The sequence below is a fragment of the Pipistrellus kuhlii genome, unplaced genomic scaffold, assembly GCF_014108245.1.
Source record: "Pipistrellus kuhlii isolate mPipKuh1 unplaced genomic scaffold, mPipKuh1.p scaffold_m20_p_12, whole genome shotgun sequence".
Taxonomy (NCBI): Eukaryota; Metazoa; Chordata; class Mammalia; order Chiroptera; family Vespertilionidae; genus Pipistrellus; species Pipistrellus kuhlii.
The window spans coordinates 3579322-3603568 of NW_023425427.1; the positions used below are offsets into that span (position 1 = coordinate 3579322).

The following is a 24247-nucleotide window of genomic DNA, read 5'->3' on the forward strand; positions in this document are numbered from 1 at the left end:
CAATCCAAGAGCTTCCTTTTCTCCAATCCAAGAAAATCTTCAATACATCACAGTAACAGAGAGAAAGCACAGGCTCTGAGAGAGTTGGACTCTTTAGGTCTCAGAAGCTGAGGGACTTGGCTGACACTCCCCATATCGGATTTTCTGATGTGTCAAATGAGATGCTCACCCTTGCTTACTTCATTGAGTTGTTGGGGGACGTGAAATTCTCTATGGCAAATGCCCAACCAAAGATGGAAACAGAGAACACATGATTCTTGTTAATTCCTCCTACATAACTGTTAAATCTTTATTAGATATAGCTTTTTACAAATTATCTGTATTGACTTTTGGAAAGAGAGGAAGAGAGGAGAGGGGGGATGAGGAAGGAGCAGAGGGAGGGAGGGAGGGAGGGAGGGAGGGAGAGAGAGAGAGAGAGAGAGAGAGAGAGAGAGAGAGAGAGAGAGAGAGAGAGAGAGAGAGGGAGATTATGAGAGCAGAACTTTGATCAGCTGCCTCCTGCATGCCCCCTATTGGGTATTTAGCCCAAAACCTGGACATATGGCCTGACCAGGAATAGCACCAGCAAGGCTTTGGTTCACAGGACAACTCCCAACCAACTGAGCCACCCGGCCAGGGCAGACATAATGGATATCAGCCCTGATATCATCCGTCTCTGTGAACAAGGGAGAGAAAGTAGGTAGGAATCACAGAAAAGGCCACAGAGAATAGGGAGATGATGGTTCGAATGGGTGTTCCAGAGACTCTAATCCATACCTCCCTTCTGGATGTCTCAGTAGCCACAGCATAGCGACCGCTCTTTTATCCCCTTCTTCCATGTCTCAGTCTAGACTCCAACCTTTCACTACATCATCCAACCAAGCCTACTTCTTGCAAACCGATCTCAAAGTATGTGAGGACCCTTAGCAAACTCTTAGAGTGAAAGAATTCGAGGGCTGAGAAGATGCTACAGCCCTCAAGTCCAGCATTCCAGCATTTTATAGAACCGGGGCTGTCAGCGCTGACTGGAAGAAACGTGGTTTTGAGAGGAGACCTTATTATTCCTTAACGTACTAACTCACATAGTAATAAAAAATAAAAAAATAAAAAAATCCCTTTTTAACTCTGTCTCAATCCTGATTAAGGCAGAGAATGGTTCGATTTGGTGCTACTACATCTTTAGCTTCTCTTTAACATTTCCAAATATTCCTTTTCAACACAAAGAAAGCAGGCCTAAAGATTAGATACTTGGACAGGCCAGGGGAGAATATGGCTGAATATAGAAGCGAGACTCTAAACTAGAATACTATTGCACTGCTTTGTTTTAATCATCTTATTTGTGCAGTTATACCATCCATTTGGCCAAGGACATTTAAAAAAAAGAAAACAGTGGCAGTGATAAGTTTTCTTGTGAATTATGCTAATAGTAAAGCTGAGTGGAAGTTAAGGTGGCACCTGGAAAACTGACATTTCAGAAACATTCACAAAAAACAAAACAAAACAAAGACCAGATAGTTGCCTGCACAAAATACCACATAAGAACTTGGGCTTTGGAGCCACATCAGCCTTAGTTTGAACCCCCAACCTGCCAGCTACCACAATCACTGTGGGCGTATCACATCACCCAGCTAAGGCTCCATTGGCATATGCACAGAATGGGGATCTCCCTTGCCTTTGTATCATGGCCTGGAGCCAGACCCAGATTTAAGATGTTCAGCACTTGGGAGATCTCTAGACATGAGACCAGTAAGACTCCACCTATGGGTGACTGTCAAATTGGGAGAAAAACTAACTCAACGGTATTTGTGAAGGCCTGAGATTCCTTTCATTCCTATTCCTAAAACATGACTATCATTATAGCACTACCCAAAACTGGCCCCAACTCCCCCCTTACCCCCTGAAAATCTATGTACAGCATCAAGCAAACAACATACTACAGATAAAGCACATGGTTTGGGAACTGAGACATCCCCAGTTCAAATCCCAGGCTTGCCTGTCATCAACTATGTGACCTTGGCAAGTTTTTGCTTTATTCTCTCTGCCTCAGTTTACGTACGGATTAAATAGTGATTAATACAATCCAGTGGGTCATTGCTCAGATCAAATAAATTAATGCATGTGAAGCAGCGAGCAGGGCGCCAGGAATACGGGAAGGGAGCACTATCAGGGCACAGTGTCACGCTGAGTTGCCCCCGGGGCATTAAGCACAATGGTCCGGCTGCTGTGCTGTGTCCAGGACATGAGCCCCCAGGTGTGACGGGAGAAGGACCCTCTGCTATAGAAAGTGCAGATGCAAACAGATTGCTCCGCGCTGCCTCTGGGGAATGAGATATGGAGTCAGCGAAGGGTGAATTTTAGAAGAACATCCGATTAAAAGCACATCAGTAAGAGCAAACTGGCTATCTGGGTCACGTTCTTCAAGTCATAAACCCTGAACTTAACAACGGCTCCTTTTTCCCGCCTAGCACCACCCAGCCTTTCCCCCCTGCTCATCCACTGGCATTTCCCACATTCACTGCATTTACATTGAACTTGAGGGATCTGACTTTCCCCAGATGTGTCCTCCCACTGACAGGACCCTGTTTGAAAGCCGCCTCTGACCCTCAAAGGAGTTCTTAAACCTCAAAGGCCACCTTTCGACATTTAAGATCTGGCTCCTCATTCTTTATCTGTATCTCTGTGGGGTAGCTCATAACCGGGTCAGTGAATTCTCTCTCCCTCCCTGGGTCCCTGAGAGGTGATCCTGAGACGCTGTTACCTGCCCAAGGCTTCGCTGGCTGTGTGGAGGGATTGGAATGTCCCTCTCCTGCCTAGCCCACCTTCTACTCAGAACTAATTATTCTTCCCCAACAGTCTGGGCTGATTCAGACCTCTGCATGTTCCCCCCCCCCCCCCATGAAATGCTCTTCCCAGATGCCTTCCTAATGAGCTCTCACAAAACCTATGGCGCCCGGCTTAAGCATTTTTCCTGCCCCTGCCTCACCTCAGAGCCCAACCATGAAGGTGTCCTTTCCTCCAGAGTCCCTACTACGTGTCGGGGAGTCAGGACAGATGAAGCTAAGGGGAAGGGCACGGCAGTCAGCAGACCTGTTTCTTCCCCATCCTGTTGCTATTCTTTGATTCCCTTGGGCAACTTGCTTAACATTCCTGAATCGTTTTCTTGTTGGTAAAATAGGGATGATAACTGTATTCTGCCTCCTTCAGAAGGAGGCATGGAAAATGAGTTGAGACAGTACATACAAAATGTTTTAGTACTGTGCCTCGCACATAGCAAATGCTTAATATATATACATTATTATTACTATTATTATTATTATTATTTGGAATATATATATATATATATACACACGTGTTCACATTCTAGCACTCTAATAGTATTCTCTATAGTATTATCTGGTTAATATTTATCTTTCTCTAGAACTGTAAACTCCTTAAAAATAAAAGTCGTACTGTCTTGCCCACTTTTATCACCAGCACTTAGCACACAGTAGGTGTATGATTTATATTTATCGGTGATCCAACTCCAGACAGGAAGGTATTTTTTTCACCACAGTCTCTTGCACAAAGAGGAGCCTTTCCGTGCAGGCTCGCTGTAAACTGGTGAATGTCTGAACATACATATGGACTTCCAAGATGCTCTAGTTACAATGCTGACCTGATCCCCAGTGCTGAGGTTTTGAACAAACCCCCACCTCCCACTTTCTCACCACACATTCAACCTCAAATGCCACAGCCACCATACAACTGTGCAGATGGCTTTCTTTTCCTAAAAGGGGTTCTCAATCAGATGATCCTTTCAGCAGCCTCTGCTCATGCCTCATTTTTTTTTTTAAACTCAGCCCCTGCTGTGGCTTATCAAGATCCCCCAAGCACATAACAAACAGAGCCTAGACTTCCTGCCTCCATCCCACAGTCTCCTCTCATAACCGTCATGTTCCAGCATTTATTTCCTCTCTGCACAAAAATAAACAAAAAAGAACTGTTGACCAACTTTGTTGAAAATCAGCAAGAATCTATGCAACATCTTGGAGCAAGGTATTATCCAGATGGCAGCCTAATCTCTGGCAACAAACAAAATCCAAAGAGCCAGACGCAGCCCCAACCTCTGTCTTATTGAATATTCACAAACACACATCTGATTCCACGCATGTCACGCAGAAGCCTTTTCCAGACGGATCCCGTCTTAAGTGCACTTGGTAATAGTAATTCCAGACCCCGAATAACACTTGAACAATTTGAGTTCCCTTCATTCCACTGTCAACGTTCATTTCATCTTTTCATCAGCCCCCTTCTGAGAAGAAGGGTCTTCATCAGGGTAGTCAGTGCCTAGGAGAAGGGAAATTCTATTTTGGGGTATCACTACCAAAAAGAATGTTCCATCAGATGCAATAGTGTCAATATCTTCCACCTTAAGAGAAAGGAACAATCTGACTATTTCTTCAAAGAAATTTCTGGAAAGAGGAACTAGATGGCTCTACATCTTTTCCATAGGTTACATCAGCTTTGGGGCCATCCACCTCACTGCTTCCTTCAGCAATACCATGCTCATCCTCTAAGATTCCTCTTCGTGGAGGCTTTTCAACTTCTCCATCTGATCCACACTAGCTTTCTTGAAAGTCTTATTGACTTTTAGTTCTGAACTTGATGTTAAGTGACTTCCAAGTTTACTCAACCATCAGGCTGTGGGGCATGAACACGCCTTTGGTCTTCGGATCCAAGTCAACCTGGGCTCCCAACTCCATCATTTCCGATCACGTGACCCTTAATGATGAGATTACCATCTACTAAGCATTCCCTATGTATCAGGCACTGCTCTAACATCATAATCTCAGTAAACTCATAGAATCTTCACAACAATTCTATGAAGTGTTTATTATACACACTTTATAAGCAGGCTGGTTCCAGACTCTGAGCCCTTCACCACTAACTCACTCAACTCTGAAGTCTTGACTCTAAGCTTCATAGCAAACTGAAATTTACTTACACTACTGTGTATGTTTCACTACATCAAACAGCCCAGGACATAATGCATGTGTGATTATTGGGAGATTCACTTACATTATCACACATTTAATGATGAACTACCATAGGCGAGACATTACCAAGGTATTACAGGAGATGATAACATATGCAAAGGTATGATAGTAGTGTTCTAGAGTTGAATTCTGGATGAGAAACAGACTTATGCTGTGTGACTATAGCAACAGCATCAGTCTTCCAAGCTCCATAGCCAAGTCAAATTTATAAAACCAATTTCTTTTGGACCAACATGAAGTTATCAACGTATTCTTGTTCTAGAAAAGGTCATTTAACTAAACAGAAGTTGCAATTACTATTACCAGTGTTTCATAAGAGAACATACACTTTACCCAGCAACATAAAATAGGGAGGGCATAATCTCAAAATAAAAGACTGCTCCTCACATTTAGACACATTTTAGACCAGCATTTAAGTGCCATCAATCTACAAGTCTTGACCAAAGGAGAATAGCATAAAAAGGCATACAAAAAGGCAAGTCCAATGGGCAGGGATGATGGCAATAGACCGAGGTGGAACTAAGGAGTGGGGACCCTCGCATTTGTAAATCGAGAAAGAGACTAAAAATATCAGAGTTACTTCAGACCACAGAGGATATGACTCTATGGCTCTTCCTTCAAGTATTTTTTTTTTAATGCTATGAAGTATAATAACAGGACAAAAAATGAAGTGTATGGGTTGCTTTATGGCCCTTTCAGTTTTGGGTTCTGTTTCTGGTGAATTGCCAAGGAAGGCAGCTTCAATTACATCATCCAGAAAAATCAAGTATCTCCTGACTTAAGAACCCACTACAGTCACTGTGCAGGATGTTAGTAAACAGAAGCCTGAAGACCTGACTTCCTCCCAATTTCCATCTTTTGCTATGGGTGCACCAGGAAGTTACCCACATTCCTCTTTGCTCCAAAATGTCTCCCTTTAAAGGTTGCAAATTTTACCTGAAATTCCACAATCAAAATGGCTTCTTTTTAGACTTCTAAGAAAATCTCTTACCCTAGGAGTAACCATAACTGCTACTTGCTCAGCCTCTCCCTTTTTCTCAGCTCCTTTCCAGAGCTAACCAGAGATGCCCACAATGCCAGTTTGCATAGCAAAGAGAACAAGAGCAGACACTACAGGCAGGCAGGCCTGGTTTGGGCTCAAAGCAGTGGAGCCTATGTCATGCCAACTACTTTAGCCTCGGTTCCCACACCAGTCAGAATGGCACCTCTTCCACAGCCATCTTCTTTTTTGAACTTTTGATGGCATGATTAATGTAAATCATTAACACAGTGTCTGCCGTAAATATAGGAACATTTTTGGTAAAATGCAACCATCATAATTGTTTTCTTGTTTTGGTGTGCTGAGACCTATTTCAATGTGGGATGGGGAGGAGGGTGGTGGTGAGGCTGCTATGCCAACCACAAACAATGCTGGACACTAGCTGGGTGTCCTACAATTCAACTCAATTCTGGCACTATCTACCCAGAGATAGCAGCAGATCCCATAGGTTAAGGGCTCAGTCCTCTAAGAATGCCCCTCCTTCCCCCAACACTTGAGATACCATCTGCAAGCCTGAGCTATCCCCTGTGTTTCTGACTGACCAGTAGAGATCAGAGATTCCCAAGATTCCCTCCTTGGGTTTATTTAGCCAGGGAAGCTCACAGAACTCAGGAAACACGTTTACTTACTAGATCATTGGTTTATTATTAAAGGATATAACTCAGGAACAGCCAGAGCTGCATAGAGCTCAGGAAGAGATTCAGAGAGCAAGGTCTGAGGAAAGGGCATGGAGCCACCATTCCCTCTCCAGGCGAACCACCCTCCCAACATCTTTTGGGGTTTGTCAGCCTGGAAGCTCTTAGAACTCTGTCCTTTTGGGGTTTTTACAGACGCTTCATTGCACATGCATGATTGGTTCACTCATTATCCACTGCTGAGTGATTCAACCTGCTGCCTCTCTCCCTTCCCAGGTGGAGCTCAGAGTTCCACCCCTTCATCAGAGGTTGGCTCACTGGCAACCAGCACCAACCCGTTTTTTCTGAAAACTATTCATTAACATAACAAAAGACACCTTTATCTCTCTCATCACTTACAAAATCCCAAGAGTTTTCAAAGTTCTGTGCCAGAAAGAAGGATGCAGACCAAATACACATTTTTTAATATAAATCACCATAACAGATTGGGTTACTTCCTTGATTACATCTATGATGGCTCCCTCCCACCTCTGAATGTCAACCAGTACTAGTAGCTGGTGTCACCTTACCCCATGATAAGCCACGCCTCTTCCCAGCATCTCTGCCTTTGCTTTGTGAATTCCCTGCAGATGTTTTCTGTATGTCCCAATCTGTGTTACCCCTCTGTCACATTCTCCCAAGCCAATCCCTCTGCCCAGAATGCTCTCCTATCCTGTCCCCATGCCAAACCTAATAATCCCCTGAATTGAATATTGAAGAATCCTGTGGTCTCTCAGGAAGAGGAAACCACAGCCTATGCATGCCTCCATGCCAATGCTTCTCATACTGTCATACACGTGGGCTTCTGAAGCTTATGGACTCGCCTCATTCACACATCATCAGCCACTCCAGAGCAGGACCTGGTTGCATGGCGCTCATCCAGCTACCTCCCACAAATAAATAACTAAATGAAAGAACCAACAAACAAACAAACAAACAAAGAAACAGGAGTAGATATGGGTAGTATGAGTGCAGCACTCCACACTTCACAGAGAATTTGGGTTTTGGTGAAACTACAATATTTGATTCTCCCAACATCCTGGGGCTTTCCCAGGAAATGCTGACTCAGTTTTGAGTGATTTGCCAGGTTCAAACATGGCAAAATAAGGACTTGAATTCTAGTCCTCGAATGCCTAGTCCAATTTCCCTTCCATAACAAACACTGTCCTTATTAAGGACTTATTAATATTTTATTACAAAAATTACGTAGGATCTAGGTTAGAATAGGGAACAAACAAAAATGAGATCAGAAATTATGTTTCCACTGCAAAAGAAGAATGAGAAAAACAACAACTAAATGTGGGGTGGCCAGCATACACAGGGGAACAGGCTGGCACCGGTTGGGTATTTGGGAGAACCTTGGGTTTGGGCAAATAAATGAAAATCAAAAAGATATCTCAAACAGATTTTTCCAATTTCCTGATGTCATTTGATGGCCAACCCCATTTCCTGCACTGCGTTCCTTGCTACAACTGAAGTTCCAGCCCCTGGAGAGAAGCCGAGAGATTTCTGCAAATGTTTTCTCTTCAACAGATGGAGCCGAAACGGAGAAGCGTTACAAGGAAGATGGATCGGTGCGTCACATTTGCAACAATAAAAATACAACACCGGTTAAAAGCAGTCGCAGTTAAATAGAACCGGGAACCCAGGGTTGGCTTAAATCTTTTTTTAATTAAAAGTGAAGGAGAATTTCAAAGTTCCATTTCAGCCCCTTAGAGTGTCAGTGCCGTGAATTCAAAATGTTTATGTGGCTTGGCGGGGTGTCAGACTGCCTGAGATTTATGCAGGTTCAGATGGGAGCCTGAGAAAACCCCAGCACAGGAAATTGTGAGGGGATGTGCAAGGGAGGGGGAGCACATGGGCTGAAAACCTGGGTACAAATCCAATCTCTCAGATGCACTCCCCTACAGCTCACTCCGTTCACACTCCGCTGGCCCCCAAGACCAGGCATATAATTTACTTTGCTGTATGATTATGGTTTCAGCTGGTGTAAAAATGTTTACTATATACATATCCACATATTTACACACCCATGCATACAAAGAAATGCATGTGAAAAAAAATGCATGCTTACCCACATATCCATGAGCATCAGCGTGCACGTGCTTGTACACACACACACACACACACACACACACACACACCCTGCAGTCACACCCCTGCATATTCAAATCAAAAACATATAAACAAAAAAGTCTTTATAGAGGGATTCCATTTCAAATACCAGCCCTGATCGCTTTAATTCTGAGAGTCTTAGTTGACCCATCTTCAAAATTCTGAGAGCCTTAGTTGACCCATCTTCAAAGTAGAAACTGCAATGCCTACAATGACTACTCAGTTGTAAAATCAAATGTAGCAGCATCCATGAAAGCACTTACTTCATTGTCAGAAACACAGTAGATGCTCAACAAAGGTATGCCAAAAGCCACATAATCTTTTACGTACTATCTCACCTATTCATGAGCACATTTTTTTCTACATAAGTTTATCCACATATGAATGCGCATAGGAATTCATGAATACATTCTAATGTAATTGCATACTCATGGGGGAAATACCCAAACTCACACTGTATAGGAGCAGCACATATATACACATGTAAACACATACACACACACATACAGCATCCATGACATATAGCAAAGAGCTCTACACACCCTACACACTTCTTTAAACCAGGTTCTTCCTATACTTGTCAAACTATGCCATTCAATCAGAGGTCCTGTGAGAGAGTGTGGACAGAAAAACTATTATACCCTAAATGGGTGCCACGTTAAAATTTTTTTAAAGTCTTGGCAAAACAAGCCAATACTTCAGAGGAAACATCAGCAAGGATGCAGACCAAAGAGTGCCCCATGTGTATGCAAGAGGAACCTCTGAGGAAAGAAACTGGAAGACTGGACACCAGGAACCCCCCCCCCCCGCCCCCTCCCCCATACAAAAACACTTCTAGAAACTTTATAGAAGCCATGTAGAAACATCTATGACTACTAACCTCCTGGAGCTTACAGTTCAAAGAAAGGAGACCAATATTTAGGAGAATATTTTCCAAAATGACAGCATGGCTAAGATTGGCCCCCATGAATAATTACAGCAGGGATGGTCAGTGAGCAAAGTCATTCATTCCTACCTTGCTTCAGTTTTCTGTTAACGTAAGTGTTGGCTGCAGATGTCAGTAAAGTCAACAATTATTCTACCAAGAAATTGTACAATATTCAGAAACTCCACCTGTATTTTTAATGCTACATTATTAGTTTCTATGAACTGGGCACGAGGGTGGACCAGATAATCATAAAATACCATTCTCTTCTAAAACACTCTAATTTCATGATTCTGTGATTTTTTTTTTTAATTCTGTGATTTTTAAGATTTGGTAGTACTAAGATTTAATTTTTATATTCTGTGGATAATATATTCTATGCCTCTATAAGATTCTAACTCTGAGTTTTTATTATTCTAAGATTCTCTGATTCCAAGCTTTGATAGTTATTAAAATTCTACAACTATGATTATCAGATACCAACATTATAAGAATCTGACATCTTGAGCTTGCAATTCCAATGCCTTGGTGCAAATGTGTTTCTCAGACTCTTCCCCATGACACAAATAGAACCTAAGTAAGGGTTAAAGCATCTACACTGGAATCGGAAAGACAGAGTGGTTGTGAAAAGAGAGAAAAATGTCCAATAAGAGCCCCTGTAATATATCTCAAGGCTTTCCAAACACCTGATCTAGTACCATCTTCCTCCTGAACTCCACTCCGTGGCCTAGAGATTGAGAATATCTATTGCTAGGATATAGGTGCCACAGGGGCAAGGCTCAGCTGTTGCTTGCCATTTCATCTCCTTTGTCAATACAATCTAGAAGGCGCTCAATAATTATTGAGTAATGGGATGAGGCAATTAGACACAGTGCTTGCCCCCTTCTTTCTTTCCCATACCTCTTTCTAACCTTCCTTCACTTTTTTTTTTCTTATTTCTTCTCCTCATTCATCCTCCTCCTCTATTTCTATCATCTCTTAATAGTACATTAGAATTTCCATGTAAAATATTTATATAGTCCTCCTTGGAATCCAATGATGGCTGGATTTGTTATCTCCATTTTACAGATGAGTAGCCTGAGGCTAACAAATAAAACAACTTAACAATAATTACACAATTAAAATGAGAGGAAAAACATGTAATCTAAATTCTCTGACCTCAAGCTCAGTACCTACTCCTTCCTTTATCTCACAGTTGCCTTAACATGCTCTTAATCATAATACACATAACTTCACAAAAGATTAAGAAAACCAAAAACCAAAGCCTCAAGAAAAGGCCAACATCTCCCATCCCTGAATTTAACTCTGAATTCATCTTTTCAGCCAAATACCAATTCTCCTTTCAGGATTTCCAATAATGGAAGGCCTACCACACCCAACTGTTCATTTCATTTCCCAGCTCTTCCTCCTCCTCCTGAGAGTGCTGTACATGGCATGTGTTTATTTTTCAATTAAAGCAAATTAAACTTAATTTTGTTTTGAGAACATTTTTTAAAGAATTTCACAGCCCAGGGTGAGATAATTGAGACCCTGCTGTTTTTGGAAGCACTATTTAGAGAAAGCAGGCCTAGATGTTGCATAACCTCCAAGGAAGTCCCTCTTAAACCCTCCCTCTACCTTGTCCCACATCAGTGTCTCTCTAGTCCATCCACTCCCCTGTCACTGCCCAGTCTGGAAGGACAGCTTCTGCCATCTGAACTGTGACCATAACCTGCTAAAGGGCCACCAGATCGCCCCTCCCCACCTTCTCATCTTCCTTAATCCCAGATCCAATAGAGTCAAGCATTTTCTTAACAGCTAGCAACCATTTTCTAAACACAGGTTACTTATTATGAGTCCCAAGGCTTTATATTGTCCAGCCCTTCACATGCCCTCCAGTCACATGGAACTATTCCCTCTCACACGCTCTGCATGGAATGCCCTTCCTCCACCTACCTTCCTGGCTCACACCCACAGACCTCATCTCTGCTCCCTAACATGCTGTGGCTCCAATTCCAACACCAGCTATTTCGTATGATCTCACAGTGGCTCACTGATGCCCCAAATTCTACTCCTTAAAATGTTATTTACCCAAGTAACACACATTCATTAGAGAAATATTAGGAAATACAGGTAAGCATAAAAGGGAGACTCAATTCCCTCCTAAACCTACCCCAAATAGTAAGTGCATCTTATAAAATAGTATATTCTCAACAAGTTCATAGTATTTTGTACAAATATATGTCCATGTCGATAAAAGCCCTAAGAATCATTTATTGAGCACTTAACATATATGGGGCATGTTGCTATATGCTGTATATATGTGACATTCATTCTCACAGCAAGACTGTCAGGGAGGTATTGCCTTTAGCCCCGTTTTCCAGAACGTGTTCTCTATCAGCATCCCTCTCTCCAATGTATAAATGTGCTCCTCTACGACCACTTTCACTGACTTGTTGAATATTCTCAACAAGTTCATGCACAGGCTGCACCTCCCAATCTAGAGGTGAGGAAACCAAGGCTCAGGACAGGGATTCCATGTGTCCAAGTCCACATCCTAATCAGCGATGTGCCAAAGATGTGGACTCTTTCTGTCTGACCTGAAAGCGTGGTTGAAAGCTGGGACGCTCAAGTTTGGGTGCCAGCTCTGCCGCTGGCGAGCTCTGCGTCCTTGGCCGGATTACCTGATGTTCCTGTGCCAGTCTCCTAATCTATAAAATGAGGGTGACAACAGCAACTCCTCAAAGAGGTATTGTGGGAATTTAATGAGTCTATATGACCGGTGCTCCGAACAATGCCTGGCAGGTCACCAACATTATATAAATGTTAACTGTTATTACTTTTTTATTATTATCACACTCTGTTGCATGCAATGAAATGTTGCCCGTGACCCCAGGTATGTTTTCCAACTGGAAATGTCTTGTAGGAAAGAGATCATTACCAGGTTCAAGGCACTACCTTGCAAGGAAACTTGCTTTTAACAATCCCTTGTCCCCTTATATGGCAACATGAGACCAGTAATCAGGGGAGAGATTAAAAGTAGGAAAAGGCTCAGAAAGATGTTAAGTAACTGAGGCAGATGTCTTTACTCTCTGTATTCCCATGGGTCAGCAACCAAAGAGAGACAGGATCGTCAGCCATTGGAGCTGAAAGTTATCTTCCTCAGAGTCCAGTTTAACTGTCTCTCATTTTTTAGGCATAAACCATTTTCTCTTTAAGATCCAACAGTATCTGAGCTGGTTCTCGCACCCTAGCCCTTTGCAGCCTATGTCACTGTAGCTCTCGATTTGGTGCTCTAATCTGTAAGAGCAGTGGATTCAGGAAGTGCACAGGGAAAACGGCTGATTGACAGCATAGCCTGCTGCTCCCTCTGTGTGAACTGTGTTTATCATCCTTCCCCTCACGATTCCCCTCTTCCTCACTGTTACCATTTATTGTACCAAGTGCTTGCATGCCTTAACGTGCTTTATATCATCTACCCTTTACTGCCACACTGTGAAGTCGGAATCATCCTCTCCATTTTCCCAACGAGGACCTTGTGGCTCAGGGGTGACAGGATTTGCTCCAAGTTATACAATAAATGATAGCAGTAGGTCTTCAACCCATATCATCAGACACTGGACATAACGTTCTTTCATTGAACTGCCCTCCTGCCATCCACCTCTCGGAGGCATCAGTCCAGCTCTTAGCAGCTTGGTGGCCTCCCAAAATCAAGGCTGATTATTGCTGCTGGGTTTATATTGTCTTAGGTCAGGTCCATGGTTGCAAATCTTCCACCATTCTGTCACTCAGGCCATGCCCTGCGTCCCGGTCTTCTGTGCATCTAAATGAGAAAGGCATCTATCTTACACCTTTCAGGGGATGTTATAAATGGCGCCACTGCAGGGCGGCTTCTTAAATCTCTTTAAGACCTGAATTTTCTTTTCTCTCCTTTATCTGCCAACACCATGAATACCTTCCCCTCTTCCAGTGCTTCCTAGCTGCCAGCTTCATAGTCTCTTAAAATAGTGATTTAACTTCACAGTGCCTCGGCAGCAAACCTTAGCTTTGTGTGTTTATTTGTGCCTTAAAGCTGGGGAGGTTCAAGTGCTGCTGAGGCGAGGACCAGTTGTTCTAACTCTGGGCCAGAGCTAAGATCTTATTTTCCTTGGGAATGGGATCACCAAAGGCACCTCTGTAACGGGAGCAATTTTAAAAGCAGCTTATGAAGAAGCAAGGTGGAGGTGGATGGCACGAATTGTGACAGCCAGATGTTACAAGGAAAGAAAAACATATATAGTATATACATATATATGAATGTATGTGTGATGTTTCTCTAAATACATATGCACACATATATGCACAGGTATGTATAAAGAAAGGAATATTGAATGGGGTTAAGAATAGGTAGGAAGGAGAAGAAAAACAGATATAGGGGAAAGGTTCATGGCAGAGTTCCTCTTCCCTATTAGTGGAACTTGAGTGCAGATATGATCATAAGATCATCTACTATACAAATGTGATCTGGGGGTGGGGTTTCCAGCTAAAAATATTGACCTAAGACAATAAAAACCTCAAAAAACTCAATTTTACTAACAATAAAAAATGAAAACAACAATGTGGTGCCAGATAGCATTAACAGGTTGCATGTTGTGTTGTTGTTGTTTTTTCTTTTCATTTTTGGGGTTTTTGTTTGCTTCTTTTTTGTTTAATGTCAGGTTTCAGTCTTGGCAAGAATGCAAAGGAAAAAGATACTCTTATGTGGCATTGGTGGAAACCTGAATCAAACACAAACATTTATGAAATGTGATTTTGGTTCTTTCATTGAAAAACAAGCAAACATTGTTTATTGAACACTTATTTTGTGCCAGACACTGTTCTAGGAGCTGGAAATACAGCAGTGATTGGCACTGACTTGTCCCTGCCTCCTTGGCGCTGATACTCAGGTAAGGGAGAAGATAAATAGATAAACACACACCAGTCAGATGAGCATAATAGAGATGCAGGTGGCCAGGGAGGTCCTCTTTGAGGGGCTGACACTGGGGCACAAAAAATGTACGACATGGTAGGTGCATTCGCTTTGCCACTCCAGAGGAGGGTTTTAAAATTGTGGCATTTCAGCCATCTCTAAATATTGGGGAAGAAGATCCTTCCAGAACCTCCTCACATCCTATCCTATGTTCTGCCTACGTCTGTAATCCTCACTGCCAGGAATGTGGGAGACAGGGCAGGTGAAACTGTGGCTGATCAGGTAATGGTTTCAGGATCATGTGGAAGGCTTCACTGGGGTTTGAATGAGGCTGTCCTGTTGACGTGCATTCAGGATAAAATTCTTACAACCCTGCTCAGCCCTCCTTGCCTCGCCGTCTCTGGCGATGGCATTTGGTGAGAACCACTTTATCTCAAAGGGTCGTCCCTCCAAAATCTGTCCCAGCAGAAAAACTGTATTACCACCTCCCCTACATTTCTAAACATGCCAAAACACTGGTTTTATTGTTTTAATGGTCCCTATGCAGATGTTTATAAATGCCAGCCAAGGCACCTTGTCGATTCTCCCCCTTTGATGTGGCCATAAACTCAGAGCCCATCAAATTCCACCAGAAATGCAGCTTATCTAAGAACAAGTAGACTGAAAGGGACTTAAAGCAGATGTGTGCCACAGTTCTCTGAGGGCTCTTTCTGGTGTATCTCAGGGTCTCAGGGTCTCTAGAATCCCATAGTCCACCAGTTTGTGGACCACATATCCTTGGAATGGAGACTAAGAATTGACCGCTTGGAGGTGTGAGTCCTTTGAAATGCAATCATATCCCAGATGCTGGCTCCTTGTCCACCCAGAGCAGCTTGTGATCAGTGATTCGGCTGCTCTGCATCACTCCAGGATCCCTGATTTCTCCCAGAAGTTCCCACTGGTTCATCAACGGCAAGATAAATTATATCTCAGAAAAGGCTAACTCTCACAAAAGGTTCTAGCTGTTCAGATGGGTCATTTACTTGGACCCCTGCTGCTTCAACCTTAGCAGTTTACACAAAAGTGATGCTTTGCTAATTGCCTTATGAATCTACCTGCGCATTCTTGGGGAAGACAATCTCTTAGCTGTTCCCAAGATGGTCCCAGCATCGTGGCATGCAGCTCTGCACCCGGGAGAAAAATCTCTGCCAACGGAGAACGGGGTTTGTTCAGAATGATATATTCTGAGTCCTCACCAGGCTCTCTCTATTCCCTGTGTGTCCTCCGCTGGAGAGCAGACAGGCCAGGTAATTTACCACCCGTAACTTTCACACACGTGGTCTATTTAGTCTATTCTTCTTAAGTCCATCTGCAATTTCTAAAAGATAGTTCCTTTGAGAGACAAAGATCCCCTTCACCCTCATATTTTAAAAAAGGAAATTAATCTCACTTTTCCTCAGCCTCATTATCTTCTTAATTGTCTTCTTTGCCCCCTCAGTAGCAAGGACTGTCTACGGATTTCTAGGCAGCCTTTTTAGACTACTGTGTTCCAGAAGGACGGTGGTTTTCAAGCTACCACTCTATCAATCTGATGGTAAGAGTTACCATAGCAGCACACCCATCCCCCTCGGCCACCCTGTCTTGAGCCAGAGTATGTGCCCTGAGCTATGACTTCTTTAAGATTGGCTCCTTTCAGAGCAGGCATCTAACTCTTACGATGAAGCATGGCCATTGTGAGTGTCTCTCTCTGCTTTTACAAGCATGTCGTCATACAACATTTCCAAAAAAACTTAGCAAACCGCTTCCGAGATAGGCCACAGCTTGGTCCTTCTCAATTTTGCAAAAGGCAAGCCCAGGAAGGGGGGTAGTTATGTTTGGAAGATGGCCCAGATAAAGAGTGGTAGAAGCCAGGACTAGAATCAGGTGCTCTGAGTCCCTGTTCTCCTATTATATGACAGTTAGAATGAATATGAATATAAAATGGAAAGATATAGTCTCTGATCTCTAAGACCTTATAGTCTTGGCCTCCCTCCTCCTCCTCCTCACCATCACCACCTCTGTAATTCTGTCTAATCTTCCACTTCCCCAAACTCTCAGAGAACTTCAGAAATAACAATTACCAGTCGACCATGAATGATAATTATTTACAAATGTGCAGATCTCCTCTATTAGACTGCCAGCACCTAGCAGGATTCATCACTATACCTGCAAGTCACTGTGTTCAAGGCCTTTCCCAGACAAGATATGCAATAAATATCTGCTGATCCAAACAGCTTTCATCCTTTTTCACCAGATTTCATTTCAATTACCTTCTCACCAGGTATTCATTCCCTTCCTCATTTCCTATCCATCTCCTCTCCCCCATCTTCTCCCCCCACCTTCCCTCTTAGAGTTAGGTATTTCAAAAGTATGTAGCAGCATTCAGAGCAGGACTAGAGATGAAGATTAGAAAAGTTCATTGAAACGACTGATGAAATATGGACACTGTGAAAAGCCATTGAGAGAATTTGATTGTGATCTTCTATCACCCTCCAAACCCTGCTCAGCTAAGTCCTCAGACTATCTGCTTCCCAAAAGGAGAGAATCCAAGGGGGAGATGTCTTAATTTTCATCCCCTCATCTTGTATAAGGCCTCATCTTGTGATCTGGCCCCTGCCTACCTTTCTTATTTTTATCTCATAACACAAAAGCTCAATCACACTACCCCTCAGATTTCCTAAGCTTACCCCCATTTAGTGACTTCATCTCTGTTCTTGTCTCCACCTCTCATATCCTTTCCCCACATACTCACAGGGCTGGTTCCTTCTATTTAGAGCTCAGATACAACATCACCCCCTCAGAGAAGTTTTTTTCCTGGCTACCCTATCAAATGTTATGATTCCTTTCTAGCCTATTGCCCCAAATTATTATTTGCAGGGCATTTACTATTATATGAAATTATTTTATCTATTTGTGACTCAGTTGTCCATCTCGCCCACTAGACTAGGAGTTCCATGAGAATAGGACCATATCCATGATATATCTCTAATGTCTGGATCTCTGTTGTTCACTAACAGCAGTCATGAGCCACATAGAACATTTAAATTATAATAAAATTAAGTCAATAAGATTAAAAATGCAGTTTATCAGTAATACAGCCACATTTCAGTGCTCAGTAATCACATGTGGTTAATGGCTGTCATATTGGGCAGCCCTGAGAACATATCCATTATTACAGAAAGTTCTATCTCACAGTATTAACCTAGAGCAAAGATTGAAAAATAGTGGGCACCCTATAAATGTTGAATAAATGAGTGAATCAATTACCCTTTGTAATCTTTTCTCAATTTCAGGTCACCCTCTCCCTTTTTGTGGCTTCTAACTCTTACAAGTCAGATTAACTTGATAATGTCCATAAGACAACTTCTAGCTTGGTGAGGACCCAAACAAATGTTGCAGAAGATGAGGCTATGAAATGGAATCTAAAAGAGAATGCCGGTGGTGATATGATCATGCTTCCATAGCATATGAAGAGTGGATTATTAGGAGAGAATTATATTTGTGCTGTATGACTTCACAGACTTAGAAGACAGGCTTAGGGTCAAGGTTCCAATAAAGCTCTTTATATATAACACAGGCCGGTTTGTGTGGTAATGGGTTTGCTGTTGCTAAAAGTACTAAAAATGAGACTAATTGTCCATGTGTTAAGGGTATTACAAAAAGGATTCCTGCTTCTTGAATCAGGAAGAACGATTGGTTACTGAGAAACCAGAAAAGACAGATTCTTTGATCCAATGGCTCCCTGACTCCCCCATAATATCAATTTCAAAGAGTACTGTAATAAGAAGCCCCTCACTATTCCTAGCATCTATTGAACAACCCAATCCTGTTTGTCATTAAAGTGGTTATCATTAAGTCAGTGGTAGGCTGGAAAGAGTGGAGATGCTGAAGTAAGAATTAGGCTCCAATCCTATCTCTGTTGGTTATGTGACCTTGGGGGCCAGGGACTAGCCAGCATGAGTTCACTGTCCTCTTGTGAAAAGGGAGTTGTATCTGCCACACTGGGTGAGAAGAAAGATTATAATGAGAACAAAACTAAAGACCGTAGAACACAGTAGGGTAATGTTCACTTTAAGCAGTACAGAATTTTACCTTCTGTATCATCATTGCCATCCCTGTGTTGTGGGCATAGTGACACAATTTTAAAGCCATGATTGCATTGCTTTGAGTGAATATGAAGCAGAGAGAGAGAGAGAGAGAGAGAGAGAGAGAGAGAGAGAGAGAGAGAGAGAGAGAGAGAGAGAGAGAGAGAGAGAGAGAGAGGGATTATAGCTTCTGTTGAGACTGAAAAATAGCAATAGCAAATATTTATAAAGCAACTATTATGTGTCGGTTCTTGGGGATTTAAAAAAAAAAATAGGCTCCTTAGAAGACCATATGGAAGAGGACAAGATAGACATATACCCACAGAGCTATAAAGCAAGGCAAACAGAGACACAGTTAAAATGGAGTTTCAGAGACAATTCTGTGAAAGAACCTGGGAGAAAGAGATTAATCCCAAAATAAGACTTTGGGAAGATCTCTTGGAAAGGTCATTTGAGCTGGATGTTGAAATGTGGGTAGGATTAGTAGAAGTAGATGTTGGGAAATGGAGGAAAGAAGATAAAGGTATTCCTAGCAGAAGGATTACAGTGGAAAACAATGAGGGGTTATTTGGGGAATTACTTTCGAAGGCTTATCCTTTTCCCATGACCCCTACCTTGTCCTTAACCATGACTTCTATCTTGTCCTTAACCATGATTTGCAAGGTTTCACTGGTCAATTGGTTAATCTTTGGAATTTAGCAAGTGTGATGCAGGGAGAGAAGGGAAGGATATGTCTAACCTTAGTGGCCTGTTCAGGGAATATGTGCTGATGATTTAGTCTAAGGGATTGGGAGGGGACAAACTAGAGGATGCAGATCACAAAATGTGTCTTCACACACCTGGAGGCCCCTTGGGCAAAGAAAGACCTTTTCCATACAAACAGAGGACTTTGTGGTCAATAACACAAACTCTTGCAAGCCCAAGATGTTTTATCTGGACTGAGCAGGGGAGGGTGTTTTTAAGGTCCCCACCTGTAGTGTTTCAAATAAATTCATTGCAGCCTCAGCTGGACCATCTAAACTCAATAGGGGCCCAGGAACTGATTTGGAATCTCTGAGCTGCTTTTCCTTGGCTGAAATGGAGTCACAGCTCCCCCTTCTGGGAACCAAAGTGCCATCCAGCCCCGGAAAAACCTGTGTGGAAAAGGCATTATTGCAGATGGTCCTGAAACCCTCACATTTTCTCCCTCAGTGCTTGCCTGCACCCACCCCCCCCCCCCCCCCCCCCCCCCCCCGCGCCCCAAACACTCATCTCAGAGTCTGGGTACCTATTTCTGTGAAGGCCTGATTCTGACTTCTCAAAAGCCTATCTTCCATAGGCCTTTATATTTCTCCTCTCTGACCATGAGTCCCAGTCTTCCTGTTGGGTGAAGCCTTTTCAGAGGGGAACAGGGTTTGGTGCGGAGGCTGCAATTCCCTCTGGGAGAATACAACAAGTAGGAGAGGTTTCTGGATCTGTGTGTGCACGCCTGTATGAGTGCATCTGTGCCCACACAGGTCCCGTGACTGGGAGATGTATAATAAGCTTAAGGGCAAGATTCTCAATAATATAAAGGCATTAATTTGCTTCAAGTATTTGCATCAGTGGATGGGTATATACACCTGGCTCTATGGAAAGCAACCATGCCTTAATAAAGAGCTCAGATACAGTCCGGATTCTCTACAATCATATCCAGTATTGGACCCCTGCCTGTGTGCAATTCTCTGAAGGCAGGAGAGAGAGAGAGAGAGAGAGAGAGAGAGAGAGAGAGAGAGAGAGAGAGAGAGAGAGAGAGAGAGAGTGTGTGTGTGTGTCTAGTGAGGAGACTGATTGAGGCATTAGACCCTTTCTCCCCAGGATTACATTTCCAGAAGGAATCGCTTTGAAATGCATCTCTGAAAAGAGAAGTTTGATGAGGGAAGAGGGCGATTGTCTTGAGTGGGAGCACAGTGGCAGGATAGGGGTGAGGAGCAAGATACAGTCCCTGGGCAGCATGGCACTGATCTGGGTGGCAGGCAGCACAGGGTCTAGCCCTGGGCATCCCACTAACTCCCTAGAAAAGATTGGAGAATTCTCCTTCCCTCTCTTGGCCACAGAGCCCTGCCTGTCTGCTCTTTAATGGTCCTTCCAGGTTTGATTGTCTATGGCTTGAAAGAGAGAAAATGTGAGCAGCTCCTTACGTGGGATCTCCTCCTCTGCCTCACACTCCCACCCAGAATGAACTTGGGAGCCCTGGTCTGATGTGAGTTTCTGGAACAGACGCCTTGGAGCCCTAGGAAGGCTTCAGTTTCAGGAATCAGCCTCTGGCCAGAGAACAGGGTGTCTGCAAGTGCTTGCAGGTAGCACCCGCACCCACCCGTCAGGGCAGGTTCCTGCCAACACATGTTTGCTTTTATTTCTCCCCAGAAGATACATATGTACATATATATCAATAATTCTTAAGACAAGTATATTTCTAGTTTTATTTTCCCAAAAGATCTTTTAAGCAACCCCTTTCTAGCCAGATAAGAGGCTCTGTCCCAGCTTCTCAGCCCTTATCCTCCCCTAGCCTTGCTTCTGAGAGCTGAACGGCAGCGAATGGCTGCCTCTTACCTTGGAAAAGTAACAGCTGCCGAATCTGGAAGCCATGAACAGCAGTAAAACTCAGCATTTTTTGCTGAGTAGGGCAAGCCTTTAAGAGGCAGCCAGGAATCCAATCAATGGCTGGCCTCAACGTTGTCCCAGCCCAGCAAGACCTAGCCAGGGTGGCCCAGGGACTTACCTAGAGAGTCTCCTGGGAGTGGAGGAAAGAGGAAAGAGGGAATTGGCCTGAACTGTCTTCCTCACCGAGAGTCTTTCCACCACCCCTGTGCCCTTGGCAGTATTTGGGAGCCTCGCAAGAGATGTGAGGTGCAAACAGACAGCAGGGCAGCAATTTAAGTCAATTACTGCCATATCCTGCCACAAGTTCCCACCCACAACCTGTTTCCAAATTGTAGGTCTTCCTCAACACACACACACACACACACACACACACACACACACACACCGCCTCTCTGCCTCCTCCTAGTGTCCTCCCAACTCCAGGGGAACCATGAGGAGGAACAGTTTAGGAAGAAGAGCTTCTTTTGGGGTCCCCAAGTCTGCCTCACATGGGGAAGGGAAGACTGAATCTGTCCTGGGGAAGCACCTCATCCGCCTCTCATATTACCCAATGCTCACCCCAAATGAAATTTGCAGGCATTTGAGATCCTGTGGAACTATGATGGATGAACAAGTTCCCGGGAGGGTTCTTTCTCCTTTTCCTTTAGGGGGATCCATGCAAACTTGCCCAGATCCCCCCTCAAAGCACCAGAAGCCTAAGGTACTGTTATGCTGTTACAATTACAAATGAAGTGGGCAGACTCTATCCCAGACTTGTCAAGCCCCAGATAAGGAGCCCACTGCTGACTTCCCCCTTTCTCTGTCACCCACTATCCGGTGACTCCAGATTCCCATCAGAACGCTGGAGTCTGCCTAGTGTGGAATTTAAAGTGACAGCATCTCCTTGCCTCAAGGTTTGGCCATTTCTTTCATATGAAATGGTGAGTCCAAGCGTTAGCAGGTCTCCATCCTTTGAAGAATTTTCCTTCGTGGGTACCAAATATTGGGCTGCATAAGGCACCATCCTTATCCCCATAATCCTTCCCAAACCCCAAGCCCAGAGCCCTCCGGACGAAGTCCACAGCGGGTTTCCCAATAGCCTACGTGATCCCATAGTAAGGATCCCATTTTCGTGTAAGCTGGAGACCTAATTAGAAAGACACATACAAACACATACGTACAAACATGCACGCACACACACATCGTGCCTTAAGTAGGTTATAGGACCTCTCTTCACCCCTCCCGTGTACGTATACACACACACATACACACACACACACACACACACACACGCATCAAACGCACGGCGCTGCACATGCAAACACACACCACCACCACATCAAGTTCCTACCACGGTACACACACGTCGGGAGCGCGCTGAGAGCACACATGCCACTTCCTAAAACCCGCATTTAACCCTATCCACCCCAGAATACAGAGCCTTCCCCTCCTCCCCCAACCCCCTTCCCAGGAACCTAAGAGGACTCGGAGGCGGTGACGGGCGAGGGGAGAGCGGAAAGGTGCCTGGAGGAGCGGGGGCGGGGCGGGCCGGGGCGCCCCTCCTGCGGCCCGGCGGGCCGTCTCCAAGGGCAGAGGGGCTGCGGGGCGCAGCGCCCGGGCCGCCTTACCTGGAGTCAATGTCCGTCTCTGGCGGAGAGCTGCGGGCGGGCGCTTTTTATTCGGCTCGGTGGGAACTTGGGAGAGCCCTGCGTCCAGCTCGCATCCCGGGAACGGCGAGGGGACTGCAGGCGCGAGGGTACCTGGCTCCTAGCAGCCTGGCTCATACTCAGCCGTCAAGTCCCCTTGGCTGGTCCCGAGGACAGGCATGGATCCCGGCTCCGGAAGGCGGTCACTATTCCCTCTGCCCCTCGGCTCGCTCGCTCTGGCTCTGGCTCTCTCGCTCGCTCGCTCGCTCGCTCTCCCTCTCTCTCTCTCTCTTGCGTTCGTTCGCCTGCGCTTCCCTCCTCCTCCTCCTCCTCCCCCCGCGCCAGATCAGTTCGCAGCCGTGGGGACCCGAAGCGAGGCAGCCAGCGAATGGAGAGGGAAGTCCAAGTGCGCCGCGGTCTCTGGGCGGGGAGCGAGAAGGCCGGGCTACGCGGGGGGAGGGGCTTACCCGGAGACGGGCGAAAATGAATGGGGGAGCGGGCGAGGGGGGAGGGAGATTAGGAGGGGGGGGGGGTAAGGGGGGTTAGAGAGGATCCCAGAGCCCGGTTTAGGTTTATTCTGAGTAGTGTTTTGTACATCTTTAGGCGATGGAGGAGAGGAGGAGGAAGAAGAGGAAGAGGAGGAAGAGGGCGAGGAGGAGGAGGAGGAGGAGGAGGAGGAGGAGGAGAGGAGAGAGGCCTCTTTGGAGGGAGGGGCGGTCTGGGTGGGCTCAGGCTGGGCCACTGGGGACTCTCTCAGGTCTGAGGATACGGGGTGGCAGGTGCCCCCCGTGTGTGAACAGCGAAAGGGACTGCGAAACCCGCATCGTGATGTTCTTAAAGCGCGTCCGTAGCGGTGCAAGTCGCGAGTATCTGCGTGTTTCTGGGTATGCGGGTGCTTGTGTGTCTGTGCGTATCTGAGTGTAATTTTGTCTGGGGTGGTGCCCCTGTGGGTCCGTTTGTATCTATGCGCCTCTCTACGAGTCTCTAAGCCTGTTTGTTTCTCTGATCCTGTAGGCAGGAGCCCACGGAACCTCCCAGAATTAAGCAAGCGCTTCTCTAGGTGGGCAGGATGTAGGCGTTAGAAGCTGAGGGGACGCAAAGTTCTCTGGATCAAGCCAGAGGCAGGGAAAGGGCGAGGGTACCGCGGGGGCGAAAGCATTCATAGAGAGGCAGCCAGAGAGATGGCAAGAGCCCGAGATGCA

The 24247-nt window shown here is 44.7% G+C and overlaps 1 protein-coding gene across 1 annotated transcript in view; it reads right to left on the minus strand.

Annotated features, from left to right (window-relative positions):
• The window catches only part of BRINP1 (BMP/retinoic acid inducible neural specific 1), a 147198-nt gene extending 123749 nt beyond the window's left edge, over positions 1-23449 (minus strand). Inside the window, exon 1 of the mRNA XM_036432824.2 lies at positions 23028-23449. The gene's annotated coding sequence lies outside the window, so the exon portion shown is untranslated. The remainder of the gene's footprint in view (positions 1-23027) is intronic.
• Positions 23450-24247: the final 798 nt, after the last annotated feature.